This window comes from Crotalus tigris, unplaced genomic scaffold (assembly GCF_016545835.1).
Source record: "Crotalus tigris isolate CLP2741 ecotype Arizona unplaced genomic scaffold, ASM1654583v1 scf7180000019813.360662, whole genome shotgun sequence".
Classification (NCBI taxonomy): Eukaryota; Metazoa; Chordata; class Lepidosauria; order Squamata; family Viperidae; genus Crotalus; species Crotalus tigris.
This window is the reverse complement of record NW_024097723.1, coordinates 94,359-117,395: the sequence shown is the minus strand read 5'-3', so window position 1 is coordinate 117,395 and position 23,037 is coordinate 94,359. Positions and strand designations below refer to the sequence as shown.

The 23,037-nt window shown below is 42.5% G+C and overlaps 1 protein-coding gene across 2 annotated transcripts in view; it reads left to right on the top strand.

Moving 5' to 3' along the window:
* Positions 1-1,091: 1,091 nt before the first annotated feature.
* The window catches only part of CNOT6 (CCR4-NOT transcription complex subunit 6), a 78,911-nt gene continuing 56,965 nt past the window's right edge, over positions 1,092-23,037 (top strand). Inside the window, exon 1 of one of the 2 annotated variants that reach the window (XM_039364584.1) lies at positions 1,092-1,242. The gene's annotated coding sequence lies outside the window, so the exon portion shown is untranslated. Of the gene's footprint in view, positions 1,243-1,408; positions 1,439-23,037 lie in introns of those variants that run through there. The other variant, XM_039364585.1, reaches the window with a different exon arrangement.

Here is a 23,037-nt window from a genome sequence, read left to right as displayed (position 1 = left end):
ATAAACATTGAGACAAAGTCATCTCTGTTACATTAAAACAAGTTAATGGTTTAATATTTTTCCAACTAAGTGAGTAAATACAGGTAATCCTCGACTGAGCCAAAAATGTCGATCGCTGGGACAGTTAATTTTGCCCCATTTTACGACCTTTCTTGGAACACTGCTAAGTGAATCACTGCAGATGTTAAGTTAATAACACAGTTATTAAGTGAATGTGGCTTCCTCATTGACTTTGTCAGGTCACAAAAGGGGATGATCCCCAAACTCTGCAACTATCTTGAATGAGTCAGTTGTCAAGCATCTGAATTTTGATCATGTGACCATGGGGATATTGCAGTGGTCATAAGTATGAAAAAAGTCACTTTTTTCAGTGCTGTTGTAACTCTGAATGGTCAGTAAATGAACTGTTGTAAGTCGAGGACTACCTATACAATAATTAGTCATTGCTTTCTTCCTGGATTTTTAAAAACTTAATATCTGAGGAGACCTTTACATGATTTGCTGATTTGGTGCAGGAGTGACAGTCCCCTGGCACCTCACTTCCCAGCAACTACTGTTTAAGACATGCTGTCAATGACTGAAGGTGTAAACTATGGTCATTGATCCTCCTAACCAGTCTTTTTAATACCATCCAATCTGGCTCCCATTACTACAACCGTTGGCAGTGAATTGCACGCCTCCTGCTTGCTAGAGTAAGTAAATACTATCGCCCCTGCATCTATAGGCCAGAGTTTGAAGTCTACTCAATACAGCCCTGAGATATCCTGATTGACAGTCTCTCCAACCATTCGGGCCCCACACCTGCACTACTGAGCCCCGCGGAGCTCTCTCCCGAGACGGGCAAATGCCTCGACTTGCACCGCTCCTCTTCGGCGGGGCTGCGGACGCGGCTTCTTCCACACCACTTCCCTCTAAAGGCCAGCCCTCCCCGTCTCCGCCCGCGTCCCTCTGGCTCTGCGCAGCCATAGCCTCCCGCCGAGCCTGCCTCGCGCTGGCCATCCAATCGCGGCGAGGAGTGGGCGGCCGAGCCGAGCGATGTGGGCCGGGCCTAGGCGCTCCCCGTGCACTCGTCGCCGCTGCCGCCATGATGCTTGTTTGCTTTCAATGAGTGTGAGAAGGAGGCGGAGGAGGAAAAGGAGGAGGAGGCGAAGGAGGCGGGGGGAGCCAGTTCTCCTGTCCGGCCCGCGGCAGGAAACAAAGAGCCAGGCCGGCAGCTCAGAGACGGGGATGCTGCAGTTACAGGTACGGGGAGATGTGGGGGGGCGAGGGAGGGGGAGGCGCCGGCGGGGCTGTTCCGCTCCCTCCCTGTTCCCCCCCCCGGAGGATCGATCGGGCGTGGGGGAGGGGGGCTGGCCTCGGGACAGACGGGAGGGGGCGGAGGTGGGCAACAGAGGAGGAGGGAAACGGTCAGGGTTCCTCTGAGTTAATGACTGCCGAAGTGAGTCTGCTGGGAGGCAGAAAGATCTGCTTGGGTGGGGGGGAGAGCGGGCGCTGATATTCCGGAGCTGGGGAGGAAGCCGACCGTGGGACGGGATGTCGGGATGGGGGATGATGAGTGCTGTTGGAGGTTAGGGCAGCAGATGGTGAGCGCCCGCTGGTCCGAGGAGGGGGTGTATTCATGGGCCGGGAGCCAGCGCAATAATAAGTGCGGGTGGGGAAGAAGAGGAAGCGAGAATTACTACTCTGGAGAGTAATAGAGGTGTTGTTCTCTGGGGAGAGAGGGGATGGGAATGAAGCGAATGCGAGATCCCCCCCAGCCAGCCGGGAGAGGGTGAGGGGCATTAATTGGGCGGAGCGGTTGGTGAGGAATTCTGAAGATGGGGGGGCTCCGGCGGGGGGGGCTGCCAGCACTACCGGAAGGAAACGGGCTTGTGAGCATTCGCTCGAAAGGGATCTATTGCCGTCGGGGGAGGGTTGCGTACAAGGTCTCTTTAAATCTTTACGGAGGAGTGTATGTGTATATGTGCGTGTAAGTGTATGTTTGTGTGTGTGAGAGAGAGCAATGTGGTGATGGCGATATGGGAGCTTTAGAGCTGACAGAATGGATCCAGAAAGCAGGGCTTTTTAGGGGAGGCAAGGAGCCTTCTAAGGGGTGGCAGGAACTGTCCGAGTCCCTAAGAAGAAAAAGTTTGAGTCTGCGAAAGAGGATGGGTGTTTTGCACTAAAAGGGGCGGGTGAGTCTTCCTGCAAGCTATGGGAAGGTTCTGGAGGAAGTGACGTGCTCAGTCCTTGTTGACAAGAGCTGGGGTGGTTGGGGGGGGGGAATAGAAGCTTTTCCTTGACGTTTTATTAGGTTTTGGAAGCTCATTAGTAACTTGGTCTGCCAAAAAGAGAGAAGCTTGTACCAATATCCTTTTAGTATTCGTTTATACTAAAAAAAAAAAAAGGGAATAATGATATGAGATGCAACTGGTTTAACAAAACGGAAGGCTGCAACTCTTTTGAGCTATTTAAGAATAAGTAAAGGAAAAGAGGGATTTCACCACTAAAACAGTGTCTCTTTTCTCTGCCATCTCAAAAAAAAAAAAAGATTACGACTTTAATGAAATATATAGACAAGTAAGCCTGATTGCTAGGAACAGGATCCACATAGTTCCTGATAAAGTGAAGCTTGCTTGCACTATGTGTTGCTGAAAGGCCTGATAATACGGATGTGACAATAGACTGTGTCTGAAATAGAAAGGAAAGAGCATTAGCTGAAATGATTGGCAGCTATGCTAGCCAATGTAGTAAAACAAGGGCAGGAATTGAGTTTAGGTGTAGAAAGGCAGCTGGTCTACGGAGACAGCAAACCCCAAGTATAGGTGTAAACTGAAGAATTGAAATGCAAATGTTTGAGGCTAGGGTATAAAAATAAGACTGTTCTTTGAGTAGAGAGGGTTGTTTAGTAAATGCTAGTATGTTGCTGAGAAACCTGAACTTTCTTATGGTTGAGAATAAAGGAGAAGCCTACTTGGGCAACAAAAATTGTAAATTGCACTTTTGGAAGCCATGTTTTATGTGGTATTTCCATATGCAGTGTTATTTTCATATTGGCCATTTTGAATATGTAAGAATTTAATTTGTAAATGTTTGCTAATAAACTTATGAGTAAGTTACCTGTTGTCTGCTGCAACAGTCTGATTATTAATCTTATCTGATGTGTGGCAAGAGAGTTGTTAACATTTTCCAAAATATTACAAATGTTAATATCTGGATCATTTCAGGATTTTTCAATCTTAATAAACTAGGTAATGATATGATTATACTCTTAACTCCTTGTGTTCATGTGAATATGTTAAACAAATTCCAATGAAGATGTGAACTGTGTTCTAAATAGTTATATATTTTAGCAATATTTGATACATTTCAAAATTATGTCATCAGGTTGATAAATAACTTAAAATTCAAGAGGATTAATCTTTTATAGGAAGGGTTTGCATTGGTGATTGTATTATATTTTGCATTTGTTTTTATGCTAGAGCAAATGTCATAATTGGGGATTTATCAACATTTTCACTAGGGTAATTTTACAGACTTACCTATCCGCCTTGTGTTCTCCCTATTGATTTGAATGGACTCTGGAGTGTGCTGCTAGAAATGAAGCCTTCTCTGGAGATTTATTCATATTATTCTTGAAATCATTTACATGTGGATTAAAGCTTTATTTTTTTTTTCATCTAAATTTTGGATTAGTTCATTTTTATAAAGGTGACTGATATGTATCATGTTCTTGAACTTTTGAACACTCATGATAAGTTCAGTCTGTTAAATGTATCTGAATCATTGAGAAAGGACATATTAAAATAAATACTAAAATAACCTTTTTTAGTATTTTATGTCTTAATTTTTCTATTTTGATTCCTTGAGATTATGCTTACATAATGCAAACTTTTGCAGTTCTCATTGTAAAAGAAAAACTAAACTCAGTGACACTATTGTATGATAATTTTTCTGTGGTGGAAAAGTTAGTTAAATCAGGGCAATACAGAATGTTCCTAAATGAAATGAATTTGTCTATATTAAATTTTGTTCATTGAATGTGAAATAGATATGGTTTAAATGCATAGCCATATGTTGAGATTCAGTTTCCAAATGCAGGATTTGGAGGATCATATTCCAATTAATATGTGGCCAATGCAAGTTGTGTGATTTTGTACATTTTAATTTTTGTTTTGTAGATGCTGCACTGATGGGGTGTACATTTGTTCATGAAATCCATAAGCCTATGTGCAAAAGATTATTTTAGCTGATATGAGTATGGGGCATGATGTTATGAACTCCAGTTGTAACAATTGAACTAAAAGGCAGAACAATAGGATGATTTTCGATTTTAAAAAGTTACTGACCTTCAAATTATAACTCCTTATTTTGTTTTGGTAATGATAGATATATGGAACTTTTGGTCTGTTCTTTGTCAACATTTATGAATAAAAATTAGTCTAGTGAAACATCCCATAGGATAGGAAGGAACAGTATGTGGCGATTTACACTTGTACCTGGAAGAGGCTTTCACTGGTGGTGATGAGTTGAAATGATCACATTTCTTTTGCAGGTCTTTTTCTTGCTATTTGCAATATATTTACAGAAAAAAAAAACATTTTTCCTCATGAATAAAAACCAGACCTCCTTCCTTTGGTCCGTCTTCCATTGTGAACCTTTTTGTTCCTTCCTTAACCTATGATTTTAAGTACTATCTTACTCATGCATCATAAATTACAAAGCAAGATGGAAGGAAGAGCGCAGCTTCCCTTTATCACAAACTGCTACATCTTTGTACAGTATTGATTTTTTTAAAAGTGTAGTTTATTCATGCAAGACCAGCAGTTACTATATTTATATGTGCCCCCAAAATTCACTATCTGTGTGTTTAATATAGCAATACCTCATGCTGGTAGCAGAGGAAAGACATAATCCTTTATAAGCTTTGCTACCAACTCCTTAGGTTTTACATTAGACAAATAAATACATTAGACCAGAGGTGTCAAACTCAATTTCATTGAGGGCTGCATCAGCATTGTGGTTGCCCTCAGGGGGCTGGGTGGGTGTGGCCAGGGTGGGTGCAGCCTGCTGGGTGGGTGTGGATGGAGTGGGTGTGGCCTATTGGGTGGGTGTGGCCAGCTCTATGTCATTCGCATCAACGGTGCCTGTGGGGGCCTGGGCAGGAGTGGGATAGATCTGAGGGTCTCTGGCAGAAGGGGGTGGGACCAGGGCAAGTGCCAAGGCATGGTCCACTGGAGGAGCCTCATTATTCCTCTCAGGCTATGCCGGGGGAGGGCTGGATGGTGGTGCGGGCTGCCCAGAGCAGCAGAGGTCAAATGCCCAGCTTGGCCCTTGACCACTCGTGGCACCAAACCCAGCCACACTTCCTCCAGGCTGCTGCTCAAGGTTCTCCTGGTTCCTCGCTGTTTCCAGACAGCCTTGTGGAGCTAAGACTGAATGCGTTTCAGCATAGATGACCACCACAAAATTGTACATTGGCTTCTGGCCAGCCTGGGCCAAGGCAGAGGGGGCCATTCCCTCACTGTTTTCAGGATGGCTTCACGGGCCACATGAAACCACTTCACGGGCTGCATCCGGCCCCCGGGCCTTGTGTTTGACATGTCTGCATTAGACTTTTGCATCATCTATGCCCAAAATGGAAATATAGCAGATTGGTAAATGAGGACGGATGAAATGCTTCATACTATTGCTTGAACTCTTCTATTTTCTGTGATGAATGAGATTTCGGTCTTACCTCATTTAAACAGAAACAAAATGAACCTTTAGGGCAGTGGTTCTCAGCCTTTCTAAAGCCGCGACCCCATAATACAGTTCCCCATGTTGTGGTGACCCCAACCACTTATACATCACTGGGTGCCAGGGGCGTGGCCAAAGAAAAGGGGGAAAAATGGCGGACAGCCTTGTTTGGCAACCCCCGTGAATGGTCGTTCGACCCCAAATGGGGTCCCGACCCACAGGTTGAGAACCACTGCTTTAGGGGCAAAGCATTCCAGCCCTCTTTTAGTAATCTCGCTCAACTAGATGAAACATTTATTGCAGCCAGGAGAGTGAGTCATATGTTGCATTAATCTATAGTTTACACATTTATAGTGATGTGATTCACATATAATGCAGATCTAACAGCTAGCCACACAATTTCTTAGTGCAATAAGTTACATTAGCTTATATTGTGAGAGCATTCTGCTTAAAATATTCTAGACAACCTGGTTACAGTATAACAGAACAGAGTTGGAAGGGACCTTGGAGGTCTTCTAGTCTAGGTGTCCCCAACCCCCGGTCTGTGGACCGGTACCAGGCCATGGCATGCCAGCAACTGATCCGCACAAACAAGCAAAGCTCCATCTACAGGATGCAGGCACGCACAAAACCACGCCTCCTCCAGTCCACAGACCTCTGTTCTAATCCAACCCCCTGCTCAGACAAATGGCTGTCCAGTCTCTTCTTAAAAACTTCCAGTGTTGGAGCATTCACTACTTCTGGAGGCAGGTTGTTCCACTGGTTAATTGTTCTAACTGTCAGGAAGTTTCTCCTTAGTTCTAGATTGCTTCTCTCCTTGATTAGTTTCCATCCATTGCTCCTTGTCTTGCCTTGAGGTGCTTTAGAGAACAGCTTAATTCCCTCTTCTATGTGGCACCCCTGAGATATTGGAACACTGCTAGGATTCTAAGTCAGCTTTTCCTCATACACTTTCATTTGGATACACGATAAGAAATTAAAGTCATTTGAATCCCTTATTTTTTCAGTAGATGTTTTCCCCTGTGTTTTTAGATGAAAAGTGTGCAAATGAAAAAATGATATTACATGTTCATTTTACTTGCATAGGGAGCTGGATTGAAAATTGGGCCTAGGAAGACACATGCAGAGCAGGAATTATTTCCCCATGTAAGCAGATATAGCAAAGTTTGTGTAAAGCTTAGGGAATTGCTTATACTAACACCGAATAGAAAACCGCTTGCATTTTTATTTAGATACCTTGCAGAATCTGCAGTAATATAAAACCACAAATAAGTAAAACAGATTTATCCTTAGCAAAACGAATCATGGTCTGATATAATTAACATTTAAGAAACAAAATTTTTCCTGCTGTCACTGAAAATAAAACTAATGGGCAGTATAGAACTGTTTTAATATTGTAATCCTTGGTAGCATCTACAAACATTAATAGATTACTGGAATTGCATCTTTTTATGCAATATAAAGTCTTTTCTGCAATGTAGGGGTCAGTTGTTAAAATTGTTGCATGGCACGTAGCTTGCTGAACCTCAGAACTCTAATACAGTAGCTGTTGTGTTTTGTTATATTTCCATTAAATTGAAAAAAAAATGTGTAGCACTGGTATTTGCTGCAGGAGAAGTCTCTAACTCATCCTTGCTTTTCTATATTGTCTATTGACACCAGTAATAAATTGTATGATTAGGATATTTTATAATGTGTGTGTAACAAGGTTTCAGAATCTAAGGTATAATAAACCACATTTGATAATACAGAATTTGAATGTGGGAAATATTCTCTTCTTTAAGAAAGAAATTGCATGGTACAATGTGAAGTTTCTTAATTATTTTGAAAAGAATTTCAATTGTTACATGAGTCTTAAGCCAAATGCTAACTTCATTTACCCAGTTTTGTTTTTGTATTAGGTGCACAAACACAAATGCCCATGTGGACAATCTCTGTCCAGCATCTGCTTACCTACCAATACTATTTGTCTCTCTTTATTGCTTGAAGCACAGTCTACTTATAACATAATTAGGTCTGGAAAGAAGCTTAATTGGGGCTGTATTTTGCTAGAAAACTACATTCACTTATGTTATGCACTGAATATAGCTTTCTTGTTTATTACCACAACATCTGTTTACTCAAGTATCAGTTTCTCATTTTTCTATCATTTGTTTCTACTACTTATGATTGGAAATGATTATAAGCTTGCATATGTCTTTATAGTATGCTCTTTGCTACTAAGGTTTAGGATCTTCAATATAATATGTTCTGCTTCTTTTTGAACTAATCTTTTCAGTGTTATATGATCTCTACCATGGAGTCATTTTTATGTAGGCTCATTGAAGCTAGTGAAAGCCAGTTTGACTTGTGGGATGTCATGTCTTCTTAACACATGACTGATCTATTTTTGTTAACTGGTTTTCATTATGTCCAAAATTGCCATTTACACTTTTCTGTTTTTTTTTTCATTTCAGCTAATTATTGGAAATGTAATGTCAAAGATTCCACGTAAACCACAATAGTAAAAAAAATTTTTTTTAGTGTTTTACCATCTTAAACTACAATAGGCTACATATTACTATGTACCTTTGTACTATTACTAAGTCATATTACTATGTACCATTGTATCAAAAGGTATTGATATCTATAACCCAATTCAGGATTTATATATATATTTTAAAAAATACTGCTTATTTTTGTAGTTTATCCAAGAATGCTTGCATTTTGGTGAAGTTTTCTTCCTAAAGACCAAGATTTATTTATTAATTTATTTCAGTCAATGATCAATCCAGATGTAAAAAAGTGGGAGAGAGAGAGTAAGTGCAATTAAACCAAGTGTACAAATATGTTATGAGTAAACAAATAAGTGATACAACAGTGCATATTATTAAACTAAAATTCTTGAATGAAAATTAGATCTTAAAAGGGGAAGTAAATATTCAACTTACAAAATAATTTAACCAAAGGCATAAATCATCCTATTAATTTTTTTAAAAAAATATAAATCACAGCATCTACGAGAATACAAATATAAAAGTAATTACTAATATAAGTTGGAGACCAATTGTTTATATACATGCATGGCTATAATACAAAACTTTGTTACAAATCCATTTGGTTGGAATTTTCTATATAACAGAAGAAAATTGTCTTAAAATTCCTCAGGCCAACCTGGAACATAGGATGACAGAGGAAAGATTAGACCTCTTTGAATATCACAGTGTAACAGTACATGCAAGATGGGTTCAGTTGAACCCTCATCACAAGAGTTGATTGAGCTAGGCATATAATTTTATTAAATTTCCCATATAGAGCTGTTGAATTTGGCTCTTAAAAAGAACTTTAATTGTGATGGGAGATTAATGAATTTATATAATTGGCTGATTACCCTCTGAAATAATTAAACTGAACTTATATAGATTTAGGAATAAGATCTTTCTTATTCTGATAATGTCCAGGAGCCATTCTCTAATTACTTTCTTAGTCTGAATAAATTCAAAAAGCTGTGAGAATTCAAAAGAAAAGCCACAGGGAAGATGGATTATTTTTGACCATGTAGTTTAGCAGATAGAATGGATGGAATCAATGGAAGCCACTGGAATATAGTGGCATTTGACCCAGTAATTAATAATTAATAACAAGCTCTTAACCTACTTTTAGATATGTATTTTGAGACATGGAACAGAATTCTGATAAACTTAGTTTGCACCATTTCCATTTACCTATAATTTGGGGAAAGGACTTAGCTGGGAACTATAAAGCAGCTGAGCCAGAGAGTTAGCTGTTAATAATTTTAAAGCCACAGGAATACATTCTTCATCTTTAGTGTAAAAGAACTATAGAATGGCTAAATATTCACTCCATGATCCTATGTCTTGAAGATCATACCTAAGTATTCAAAAAACATTCTTCTGCTCAGTCTCCTAGCCTTCTGGTATCCAGTGGAGATTCCAAAATATTTTAGCAAAGACTTATTTTGGTCTTCTAGCAGTTAATCACAAATTGATATTCCCTGTAGTAGCACTCTAAGGTGTTAAGAGTGTGGCCAAGGCCAGCTGCAATGGGGAAATAATGACTGCATCATCTGCATTAAATAAGAAAGGAACATTCACATGTGCAGTTTTGGGGGGGATGAAAGTCTGGGTCTTAGAGTTCCTTAGCAACGAGTTTATGCATATATTAAATAAGGTAGGCACAATGATTACATCCATGCCCTACATTTCTGTGTGCTGAAATTGGCTTAGATCAGTGTTTCTCAACCTTGACAATTTTAAGGCATGTGGACTTCAACTCCCAGAATTCTGGGAGTTGAAGTCCACATGCCTTAAAATTGTCAAGGTTGAGAAACACTGGCTTAGATGGTATAGTCTAATCTTGGAGTCATTATATAATCTTTCTTTGAGAAACAGTAATCTCAAGACAGTATCAAAACGTTTTGAGTTTTGCCCATAGGAGAGGTCTTGAAATCAAATCAAATGCCAATTAAAAATCAGCAAATGTCAGGCGTGAACAACCAGATCCACACATGAAGAGTTCAATAAGTAAAGAGTTCAATAAATTGTACTTTATTGCTCATGCCTATTTTACAGAAATCTTCACACACTGATGATTTGCACCTGGGCCAGACTAGATAAAGTTCAATGGCATTCAAGGGGTGGTGGTATCAGACCTTGCCCTCTTGTCCTATGTAAAAGTTTCAGACTAATTTGCAGCTTGACTCCTAACTTGATGAAATATATTTGTGCATTGTATTGTTGAAACAATTTACAAACACTGACTAGAGCACTTTTAGACATCACATACTCATTATCAAACAGTCTCCTAGTTCTATAGTTTATAATTGTTTTAGATTGTTTGGCAACCTGTTTTTGCAGGTCTGATTAAAGAAAACTAGTTTTCAAGGAGATGTGGTCCCATAGAATTTATCAGAGTTCCATGCAACTTCTTAATCTCTGGAAAACTGTATTCAAAAGTTCTCCTACCCATAGAAATAAAGGCACAAGCTTTATATGTCAAATGGAATAGAAAAGTCTTTTTCTTTTAGGAATCTCCTATATTGACATTTCAGTGGGTAACTGTGTTAAGAAAATCTATGTGGTTTTGTAGACCCAGTTCCTCCTAATATTCTGATTGGAAACATGAGACCTAGCATGGCATAATGGTTAATGTGCTCGATATAAAGACACAGGTTCTAGTCCTCCCTTAGGCATGGAAGCCAACTGGATGACCTTGGCATAGTCACTCGCTCTCATCCCAATCAGTGTCAGGCACTGCATTAAGCTGGCTGAATCAAAATTCCTCATTGCACCATGCATGGATAAGCTTCACTGAAAGAACTAGATGAGCACAATGCAAGTCAAGCAACCTGTGTAACCAAGCAAGAAACACACTAAGAAAAAACAACAACCCTGTTTTGATTGAAAGAATTTCTTATATATTAACACTTTTAAAGACTGAGAATGCAGTCAGTGTATGTAAAATAATATGCTTATTTTCCTTGTAGTATTATATTTTTTGTGATATGTAAAATGATAAGAAACTTAAAATAGTTTTCAGAGAAAATGCCTTTGAGGATGTGAACAATTGCCAGATGAGTACTGTATTATGCAACTGGGAAAGATAAAGACAGAGAAAGAAAATCTATTTTAGCAGATATCAGATGCTAATCTAAGGATAGGATTGTATGGAGTGTGGTGAATAGCAATGATGAAATTATTCTTTGAGATAGTGTTCAGTTTCCCCCTCCCCCATTTTTAAGAAACACATTTCAAAGAATGTTGATGTAGGAGAGCTATTAGGATGAACTGTATATATTGTTATCTGAAATACTTGCATTCTACATGTGTTGTTTGCATATTAGAAATTATATATACCATATAATGACTGACCCAAGAGGCTAATTCTTGTTGCACCCTGTGTTCTTTGTACTATTGCCATATATGAATTCTTGGTTTCAGCGCTCAACCTCTCACTAGACTACTGTATGATCTGATTGGTGTGCCAGAGTTGGATTGGTTTACCTATTGATCTAATGTGTAATAGATCAGTTCAACTTATCACTTGTTTGGTATTTCCACCTTTCTTGTTGACTGTTCTCCTAAGTGACCTGGTGAGATTTAAAGCTAAAAATGACAGAGGTTCCTAGAGGAATCCTTGTTTTTCTTTTATCACTATCTTTTCTAGACAGGCTGCCTGATGAATCATGCTGAGTTCATGCATCATGCTAATTTATAAGGTGGTTTGCTAGTTTCTGACTTCTATTATTGTATGAAGCTTTTGGCTAGATTTACATATGCAAAACATGGTTTGCCTAACCTATGATTTAATGTATAAGCCACAGTTTGGGAAAGTTATTGTTAAGCCATAAATTACATTTTACAAACAATGAAGTTCACATATCATGCTAAGATAGCTTACGGCCTAACATGTTGTGCAAATCAGATTGCTATTTCAGGCATTCTGTATCACCTCCATTTCCTTTTCTTGCTTGCCTTGGATCCAGCTCATGGTCCTATTCTTCCACATCTTAGTGATCCAATTCATTTTTCTTTATTCTTTGTTAACATCAATATCCACATTGTGTTAAGTATTTTATCTGGAATAATGCAATCTCCTCCTCACAAATGAGATCATTAAGTGATTGAATTATAAGGTTCATAACAATTAACTGGATTTTAACTCTGATTTAAGAGCTAAAAAAAATGAAGCATTACATAATTTTAAATTGCATTACATCAACAGGCTTTATTGTAAAAATAGTTTATTCCAGTGTCTGAGTTCCACTTCTTGAAAATGTTAGAGATGGTGATCTTGACTTTCAAATATCTGAGTATATATATTTTATTTTCTAAGAGGGCTTAAATTACTTCACCAATAAATATGAATTATTTGAAAATCTTGAGACTCTAGAAAGTTGAGACTCTAGAAAGAGTACAGAGAAGAGCAACAGAGATGATTAGGGGACTGGAGGCTAAAGCATATAAGGAACGGCTGCTGGAATTGGGTATGTCTAGTTTAATGAAGAGTTAGCAGTTCTAACTGTCCTGACAGTTAGAATAATTAACCAGTGGAACAATCTGCCTCCAGAAGGGGTGAATGCTCCAACACTGGAAGTTTTTAAGAAGAGACTAGACAGCCATTTGTCCAAAATGGTATAGGGCAGCGGTTCTCAACCTATGGGTCGCAACCCCATTTGGGGTCGAATGACCATTTTACGGGGGTCGCCAAACAACACGATCCCCCTCAGGGGGCGCCGCCGTGCATGCGCACCGCACATGGGGGCCCCACGCATGGGGCGGCCCCGTGCATGGGGGCCACGCATGGGGCGCCGCCGTGCATGCATGCCGCACATTGGGGGTGCCCGCATGCGTCCCGCACATGGGGGGGCTGCCGCACATGCGCGGCGCGTCCATGTGACGGGGGTCGCCGTCACACAAAGGTTGAGAACCGCTGGTATAGAGTTTCCTGCATGAGCAGGGGTTGGACTAGATGACCTCCAAGGTCCCTTCCAACTTTTTTATTATTATTATTATTATTATTATTATTATTATTATTATTATTATTATTATTATTATTTGGTATTTAGCAGTAAAAAGGATAGGAATTCAAATATTCTGCCTTAAATTGAAACAGTATAAATAAGCTCTTAAGGTGTCCACTTTTTAGCATATTTGCTCAAATTCCTTTTTTTCCCAAATAAGAACATTACTCTAACAGGATATTCTCTTGTTCTTTCTAATGCAGTGGTTCTCAACCTGTGGGTCGGGACCCCATTTGGGGTCGAGTGACCATTTCACGGGGGTCGCCAAACCACGCTGTCCGCTATTTTTTTCCCTTTTCCCTAGCTGTCCTACTCTCTCTTATTGGTGGCCACACCCACTTGGGGGTCACCACAACATGAGGAATTGTATTATGGGGTCACGGCATTAGAAAGGTTGAGAACCACTGTTCTAATGTGTTTTGAAATTCTAGTGATCAGACCTATGCAGTTTCCAGTGTGGATTAGACTGCAAATCTAACATCAGGGGATGTAAAGTCCAGAGAAGTGTGAAATTTCCTTAATATTCTAGCACACTTTTACCGGTAAATATTCTGTAAAATTGGAAGCTTTACGTCATTTGGGTGATAGGACTTCAGTGAGAAAATCTTTGTTTGAAAAATCATAGGATACTGTAAATATATCTAAGATACCTAAAAGCTAGGCCTGCATGTTTAGAGACTTATGCTTTACATCTTCATTCTTTATATTTAAAGCAAATAATTATTTTTCAAAAATATATCTTTTAAAACATTCATTCCAGCTAAAATATATCTTTTAAAACATTCATTCCAGCTATTATATGGTATAACATTCCCAGTGTCTGTATTATTTAGAAAAAGAGTTTCTTTTCAGGAAGCTAGTGCTCTAATAGGATTCTGTTTGGACTTAACTGAAGTGAACAAATAATAAAAGCTTTATGATAGCGTATAAGAATCACTTTCATAAAAAGTTAATGGGTGCTAAAATATAATGTCTCTCAATCATGGCATCTATTTTTAAAATTGAAGATAGCTAGGAATTTGCTGAGCTGTTTGAATGAGCTTTTTGTTTCTCTTAGCAAACATGTCTATATTATAGTTGCTCTGGAATTTAGTATTTACATCTGAAATTTGCTGACATAGAGCTAATTTATTTAAAATATAGTGATTGCATATTTTGAAGATATTTTTGAATGCAACTTTCACCAAACTGAAATTGTCATACTCTTGGGACTGCAATGACCAGAATTAAGAGTATATTTAATCAATCATGATTTATTGTAACCTTAAATAGAGTTATCATGATGTAAAAAAGATGTTGAGACTCTTGAAAGAATACAGAGAAGAGCAACAAAGATGATTAGGGAACTGGAGGCTAAAACATAAGAGGAACGGTTGCTGGATTTGGGTATGTCTAGTTTAATGAAGAGAAGGACGAAGGGGGACATGATAGCAATGTTCCAATATCTCAGGGGCTGCCACAAAGAAGAGGGAGTCAAACTATTCTTCAAAGCACCTGAAGGCAGGACAAGAAGCAACGGGTGGAAACTAATCAAGGAGAGAAGCAACCTAGAACTAAGGAGAAACTTCCTGACAGTTAGAACAATTAACCAGTGTAACAGCCTGCCTCCAGAAGTGGTGAACACTCCAACACTGGAAGTTTTTAAGAAGAGATTGGACAGCCATTTGTCCAAAATGGTATAGGGTTTCCTGCCTGAGCAGGGGGTTGGACTAGATGACCTCCAAGGTCCTTTCAAACGTTTTTATTATTATTATTATTATTGCATTGAATTACATGTATCCTGGTATCTATTAATCTTTCTTATGCTTCTGATACTGTACATTGCAATTTGACTATGATTTGTTTTTGGGATAATCCTGGCTAGTGAACTTCCAAAAGCTAATATGATTGTTGTTTTGTTTTTTTCTGTTATTTTCCAATTTTTTCATCCATTTTAGTTTGTGTATACAAAATGAGATAAAATAAGAATTAAACTCACCTCATTTCTTACTGAATATTTGATTATGGCTGAGGCCTAATTAAATTGACTGAATTCATAAAACAAGGTCATTAATAATACTTCTTTTAACTTTATAGTGAAAATTTTTAGTACGGTATTTCTTTCATCTAATTTAGATCTACCATGAATTGGTGATTGTTAGAATATACAAACAACTGAATAAATAGTACAATGTGTTTAAATAAGTAAATCTAAAACACAGTTGAAGATTCAAGTACTTGAGTTTTCAGGTATCTCAATATTTGAAGGGATTTAACCACATTATGTGAACTTTCCTGTATATTTTGTAGATCAGAAATGTGGAATCATGTTAAAAAAAACTTCACCTGAGTATATGGATGAATCTTGCTAGTAGAACATATCTAGAAATCGTGATGATGTGGAATCATTCAGTAACAAAATTGAGTAAAGGAAGAAAAATTAGATTAAAATTAGGCAGAAAATGAAAAATACAAAAAACTTATTTGATTACACTGATATGGCTGTTTAATCATGTTTATGGATACATGATTTGTAAAGTCTGAAATGAAATGAAAAAGGGAATTTGTTTATGTCTTGAAACAGATAATCCACAAATGTCTATCATTCTTTAATAACCTATAGATTTTAAAAGCCAGATTTAATGTCTGGAATGCATAGCTTCATGATTTTTTCCCTAGATGATACAGTTAAAGAAATACATAAATACATAGATAGCTAATGTTGTCCAGTACTCCAAAGTCAGACCTGCAACAGAAACTACAAAGTACAGGAAGTCCTACAAGTGAACTAATCAGTCTTGCTTCCTGTTAGGATGGAAAGTAAGAGAGTTGTGAAGAAATTACATAGAGAGACATGGAGTCTTGGATTTAATCAAAGTTGCTTTTTGTTTTTTGAAACAACAAATCACATTGCCCAACCAGTCAATGATAATGAAATATTACAGCAGTAAACATGCAAATTAATAAAATCTGAATCCAAATTATGCCACCTGATTTCACTATGTATCAAATTACATAGTGGGCTATTCAAACATAGACTAATTAAAGAAATATCAGCTACTCTGACCACATTTTAGCTAATGAAATCTAAATGGTCTCTGTTTTGATTTTTTGCCTTAAAAATTAAAATCTTGTAAAAAGGAATTTGTTGCAGCTATTTTTACTGCTTCTATATTATGCGGTATTTTGCACCCAATTTAGATAAACCTGTCTTCATATTTATTAAATTTAAAACAGAATCTAATAATTGCATAAATGCAAGATACTTAAGAGACAACTTTTCAGTCTAGCCCAGGGATAGGCAACCTTGGGTCTTTTATGACTCGTGGGCTTCAACTCCCAGAATTCCTGAGCCAGCCATGCTGAGGAGAAAGGGAGAGTTCTCCAGCAGGATGGCTGTAGAGTCCAAATGGATGGGTTCTATGACGGCCTTCCTGCCTGGCAGACTGGGTAAAAACTTCGGCCACACCCCTTCCTTTGGGCGTGACCCCAGTTTTGACTCAGTCTCGAAGCCTGGTAGAAGTGCGAGAGGCAGCTCTCAGAACAAAACTAATTTAACTCAAAAAAAAAAAAAAAAAAGAAGAAGAGAGAAAAGGAATCCCCTCTTCCTCCAGTTGAAAGAAAAGTTTCCTGGCAGCTGATAGGACTCGAGAGAGGCAGCCAGGATCGGCGGACTCGTGAGTGGGGCGTCAGGGACTAACGGGAGGCTTGGAGCCGGGCCGGATCGCTCGCCGATTTCCGGCCCGCCGAGCAGCTGTTTGGCGCGGGGGCCTCACACCGGGTTGCTCGTCGCCCTCCGGGTCCGCCAAACAGCTGAGTGGTTTGGCCGATAGAACGAGGCGCCGCTCAGCGCGAAACAGCTGAGCCGCGCGGAAAGCGGCAAACCGCGGCGCCGCTCGGCATAGACCAGCTGAGCGGCGCGAGAAGCAGCCCGACAAGAGCAGAACTAGCGCTAGAATTTCTTTCTCCTTAGAGGAGAGGCGCAGCCCCTTAAGACTAAAGGAGTCTTACTGATTGCCAAAGTCAAAGATCCCCCATTGTTTTGAACCTCGTGGATTCCCGGGCTACCATTGGGAGGCGTGGCTTCTTCCCCATTCGCCATTTTGAACGAACGGATCTACCCGCCGTTTTTCCCTTGGGGGCGGGGCCACCACCCGGATTCCATTTTCCTGCAGACAAAGGGGGAGCCCTTATGCTAGGATCTGTGGTCATCTCAAGAAATTGAGACAAGAGGAAGGAAGAGGGAAAAGAAAGAGAACCGTTCTGATCGTGGTCTGTTGCCACAGCCACAGACTGGGGGAGAGAGAGATATAAACTGCACTTTGTCTGGACTAGGTGAGGAGGTGAGGAGGAGCATTTTTCCCTGACTGTTCCTATAGTGGCCTTTAGTCACTGCCTTGCAGGATCTTCTGTCCAAAGACTCCTGTCTGTCCGGCCATTGTTTGTATAGGCAGAGGAGGGCTCAGCCCCAAGCATCTGCATCTGATCTGCGTATCTTGTTCCCCCACTCCAGGCATTACCTACTCGGGGTGTCTGGCACAATGGCAGACAATGTCTCGTATTCAGTCACACAGGTCCCTCAATTGTCCCCCCCACAGCAACAACAAAAACGCAGATCTTCTGAATCAGAGGTGGGGGGGAAGAAGAAAGCTAAAACAAAGCACCTTTCTCAGAAGGGACAGTCTAAAACGGCTGAGCGAGAGGCTTTGAGGAGACATTTGGCTTTAGAAAGACAAATTAGCAGGGCACAGAGAACCAATGCCAATGGGACAAATTTGGTTTCCCCTGTCCCAGCGGTGGCACCCAGCACAGAACCTACTGCCGAGGAAGTGCTCAAGACTTGGTCTCCTCCTGGGGAAACTGAACATTAGACTCCTCCAATCCCTCCTCACCAGCTTCTTCACCCGACCACACTCCAGCGCCTCACTCCAGCGACAAGGCGCAGGAGAACATATGGTCGGCACAATTTCATGCATTCATGCAGGATGCATTCTCCCAGTTCATGGCTTCTAAGGGGCAAGTGGCCTTTCACACACCCCGTAAGGGTCGGGCTAGGCCACCCCCTACCAGCACCTCTGAAACTTCCTCTCAACTGGGAGAGGGTGACTCAGTGGACCTTGACATGTCAGACATGCCCCTCTCGGAGGACGAGGAGACTGCACCTGAGCAGGCGACGAGCTCTGGCCTCTTTAACCCAGCGCTCCTAAAATCACTCCTGGTAAAGGCTGTTTCCACAGTCAACCTAACATCAGTACAGGATGAGAAGCCCTCAACAAGCAAGGAGGCCAATCCTCTGTTTGCCAAAAAGGTTCCACAAGATAAGTACATCCCATGTGCGGAGGTCTTTATGACCACGCTGGAGGAACAATGGTCCTCACTTGCAAGCCCACCGGCACCTAACAGCGCGGAAAGAAAGCTTTTCAACCTATCTCCCTCCTTCTCTAACATGTTAGAGGTTCCTACTGTAGATAACCCCTTGATTTCATTATTTTCTACCTCCGCGATTCCAGGAGACATGGCGGAGGTCTTGAGACCTGAGGAGAAGAAATTTGAACACTCCCTCCGGCGTTCCCATATGGCTGCAGCCTGGGCGGCCAGAGCAGCCACTTCATCATCATTCTTCGCGAGGGCCAGTATCATGTGGCTGAGGGAACTGCAAGGCACGGTGCCTCCAGACCAGGTCAGAGTACACCAAACATTGGCCAAGCTCCTCGCGGCCTCGCAATTTGTCTCTGACGCTTCACTGTACGCAACAAAGTATGCGGCTAGATCCATTGCGGCCACAGTGGCCTCACGTAGGCTACTATGGCTCAAAAATTGGAAGACAGACCTGAGGTCCAAATGGCGTCTTTCGACGTCCAAATACAGTGGAGTAGCCCTATTTGGCTCCATTCTGGACCCACATGTCAGCGAAGGCAGAGACAAGAAAAAAATCCTAGTACATCCATCAAAGAAGTTAGACAGGAGAGGCAGTCAGGACTTCCGGAGACAGGGCTCCCGCCCAGGAAGCCCCTGGGAATGGAGACAGCCCTTTCGATCAGGGCAATCCTGGGACTGGCCCAGAGGCTCACGATCCTTCTACCCCAGACAGGATCGAACCCAGGATCGCCAGAGCCCGGGAGCCAGGGGCCAGTTCCAGTCCAGACGCCCATATAGGGGAGCGGGAGGCAGATCCTTTAAGCGTACCAAGTGACGCCAAACAGGATACTCCCATTGGGGGTCGGTTAGGAAATTTCATCGAGGTCTGGGAGCAGACCACGACCGACGCCTGGGTCCTGGAAACGATCAGGCATGGCCTGACCTTAGACTTCTGTTCTCCCCCACCAAACCGGTTCATCAGATGTCCCATCTCCAGAAGAGCACACAAGACGAGGCTGATAACTTCGGCCATAGCCCACCTCCTGTCAATCCAGGCCATAGAGAGGGTACCAAAGGAGGAGGAGGGAAGAGGATTTTATTCTATCCTCTTCGTCATCCCAAAGACATCAGGAGGGTGGAGAGCAATCTTGGACCTGAAGGGCCTGAACTATTTCATAAAGTACAGGAGGTTCAAGATGCACTCCTTGAAATCCATCCTAGCCAGCGTCAGGGAAGACGATCTATTATCCTCAATAGATCTCACAGAGGCGTACCTACACATCCCCATTCATCCCAGTTACCGGAAATTCCTCAGATTTACCTACGCGGGTCGACATTACCAATACAGGGCATTACCCTTCGGACTGTCGTCAGCACCAAGGGTATTCACAAAGATCTTAGCTGTACTAGCGGCCCATCTCAGGTTGATTCCGGTTCGCGTCCAGTTTTATCTGGACGACATCTTGATTCAGTCCAGATCTCGGGAACAAGCAAGGACAGACCTCAAGACCACAATCCGAACCCTACAGGGGCACGGATTCTCGGTCAATCTAAACAAGAGCCACCTCATTCCCTCAAGGAGACTGCAACACCTGGGCGCGGTGATAGACACGTCACAGTGCAGGGTATTCCTTTCCCAGGAGCGACTGATCAACATATCCAAGCTAATCCACCAAATTCAAGAGATCAGGAGAGTGCCCTTGCTACAACTCTCGAAGCTCCTGGGAAAGATGATATCTTGCATGGGCATCATCCCATGGGCAAGGCTCCACTCGAGGGAGTTGCAGTGGTTCCTCCTACCCTACCAGAGGAGGAACCTCAGCACCTCCAACAGGAGTGTGCTGGTACCAGCACAGGTGATGAAATCACTAAAATGGTGGCTATCCCCCATGACACTCAAGGGGAGCATATTCAGGGAACCGAACAGGGTCACGCTCACGACAGATGCGAGCCTGTTCGGATGGGGAGCCCATCTGGGGACCCAGATAGCACAGGGCCAGTGGGGTCAGAAGGACCTGTCACACAGCATCAACTGGCTAGAGCTCCGGGCCATACACCTGGCCCTCCGTCATTTCTCACACCTAGTAACGAGGAGGCACGTCCTCGTGCTTACAGACAATGTAGCAGCCAAGGCACATGTAAACAAGGAGGGAGGAACGAGATCAGTGGAACTAATGAAAGAAGCATTGGCTCTGGCTCGGTGGGCAGAAGCCAATGTGAGTTCCATCAGAGCGGAACACATCTCAGGGGAAACAAACACCCAGGCAGACTCCCTGAGCAGAGCCAAGGTGGACCAGTCGGAATGGCGTCTGGACCCGGCTCTCTTCGAGGAGATCTCCCGGAGGTTCGGACAACCGCACCTAGATCTATTTGCCAACCACAAGAATACACAACTCCCCAGGTTCTTCTCCAGATTCCCGTCCCCGGGATCGGAGGGAACGGATGCTCTCAGGTGCCGGTGGCCGGCGCAACTCCTGTACGCCTTCCCACCGCTGCCACTAATACCGGCAACCATACGCAAGATGATCCTGGAGGGCGCAGAAATGGTCTGCATTGCCCCTCACTGGCCACGGCGCCCGTGGTTTGCCGACCTCGTGGACCTTTCGATATCACCCCCGTGGAGGATTCCCCCGGACAGGGTAAAACTCAGTCAGGGCAAGCTTGTACACCCAGATCCCCAGTGGCTACAACTAGCCGCTTGGCATTTGAGCGGCAAAGCTTAACTAAACAATCTTATTCTGCAGGGGTGATATCGATCATACAGGCATCACGAAGGGCGTCCACCAATAGGATTTACGACGCTACATGGAAGGGATTCTGCAGGTGGTGCGCTTCGCTTCACCTAGACCCGACCGCAGTATCTATCCCCAATATCCTAGACTACCTATTGGAGGGTCTTAATAGGGGCCTATCAGTCAATACCATCCGCAGACAGATATCGGCCCTCTCAACCGTACTCTCCTGCGACAACTTAACTTCCCTAGCACAACATCCAGCGATTAATGCCTTTTTAAAAGGGGCGTCTAACACAAAGCCCCCAGTCATACACAGGTACCCGTCCTGGAACCTGCCTAGGGTCCTTCTAGCCTTGACATCTGCACCCTTCGAACCTCTTGAAACATGCTCACTCCATCACCTATCACTGAAGGTAGCTTTCCTTGTGGCAATTACTTCGGCAAGGAGAATTTCAGAACTAGCAGCACTGTCAGTAAGGAAGGATCTGTGTACCTTTTTCAAAGACAGGGTCGTTCTTAGACCAGACCCGACCTTCATCCCGAAGGTAAATAGCACCTTTCACAGATCTCAGGAACTTACGCTTCCTGATTTCTGTCCAAGACCCAAACATAAGCTAGAACACAGATGGCACAAGCTAGACGTACGGAGAGCACTGTGTTTCTACGTGAAACGCACCTCGGCTTTCCGAAAGACTGAAGCATTATTTGTGTCCTTTCAACCATCAACTATGGGAAAGAAGGTATCTTCTTCCACCATAGGCAGGTGGATCAGAGCCTGCATAGCGCAGGCCTACGTCTCACAGGATTTGCCAGCACCCAATCAGGTGACTGCCCACTCAACTCGGAGCGCAGCCACATCTGCGGCGTGGCTAACGCAAGCTCCGGTGGAGGAGATTTGCAGGGCCGCAACCTGGTCCTCACCTTCGGTTTTCATTCGACATTACCGTTTAGACTCCCTAGCAGCAGCAGACGCGGCTTTTGGCAGAAGAGTTCTTCAACAGGTCGTATCTGCTCAGAGTTCGGTAGCCTAGACATTCCCTCCCAGGGGGACATGAGGGCTTTGGTATGTCCCATCCATTTGGACTCTACAGTCATCCTGCTGGAGAAGGGGCGTTGTCTTACCTGAACGCCTTTTCTCAGCAGGATGATGTAGAGTCCAAGCCCACCCAGAGGATAGGTCTAGGCAGGGATATAATAAAGATATAATAAAGAGCTGCAAGGTTAATTCCAACAAAGTTTCTCGCCTAAGTCAAAACTGGGGTCACGCCCAAAGGAAGGGGTGTGGCCGAAGTTTTTACCCAGTCTGCCAGGCAGGAAGGCCGTCATAGAACCCATCCATTTGGACTCTACATCATCCTGCTGAGAAAAGGCGTTCAGGTAAGACAACGCCCCTTTTCCTTCCCTCAGAGGAGAGGCGCAGCCCCTTAAAACCAAAGGAGTCTCCCTTACTACTGAATTCAAAGATCCGCCATTGTTTAAACCGCGTGGCTTCCCGGGCTATCTTTGGGAGGCGTGGCTTCCTCCCATTCGCCATTTTGAACAAGCGGATTCCCGCTGCATTTTCCCTTGGGGGTGGGGCTACCACCCGGACTCCTTTTCCCTGCAAGCAAAGAAGGGATCCCTTTAGGTAAGGATCTGAGGTTCCTCAAGAAAATAAGGCAAGAGGAAGGAAGAGGGAAAAGGAAGAGATCCGTTTTGATCGTGGTCTGCTGCTACAGCCACAGA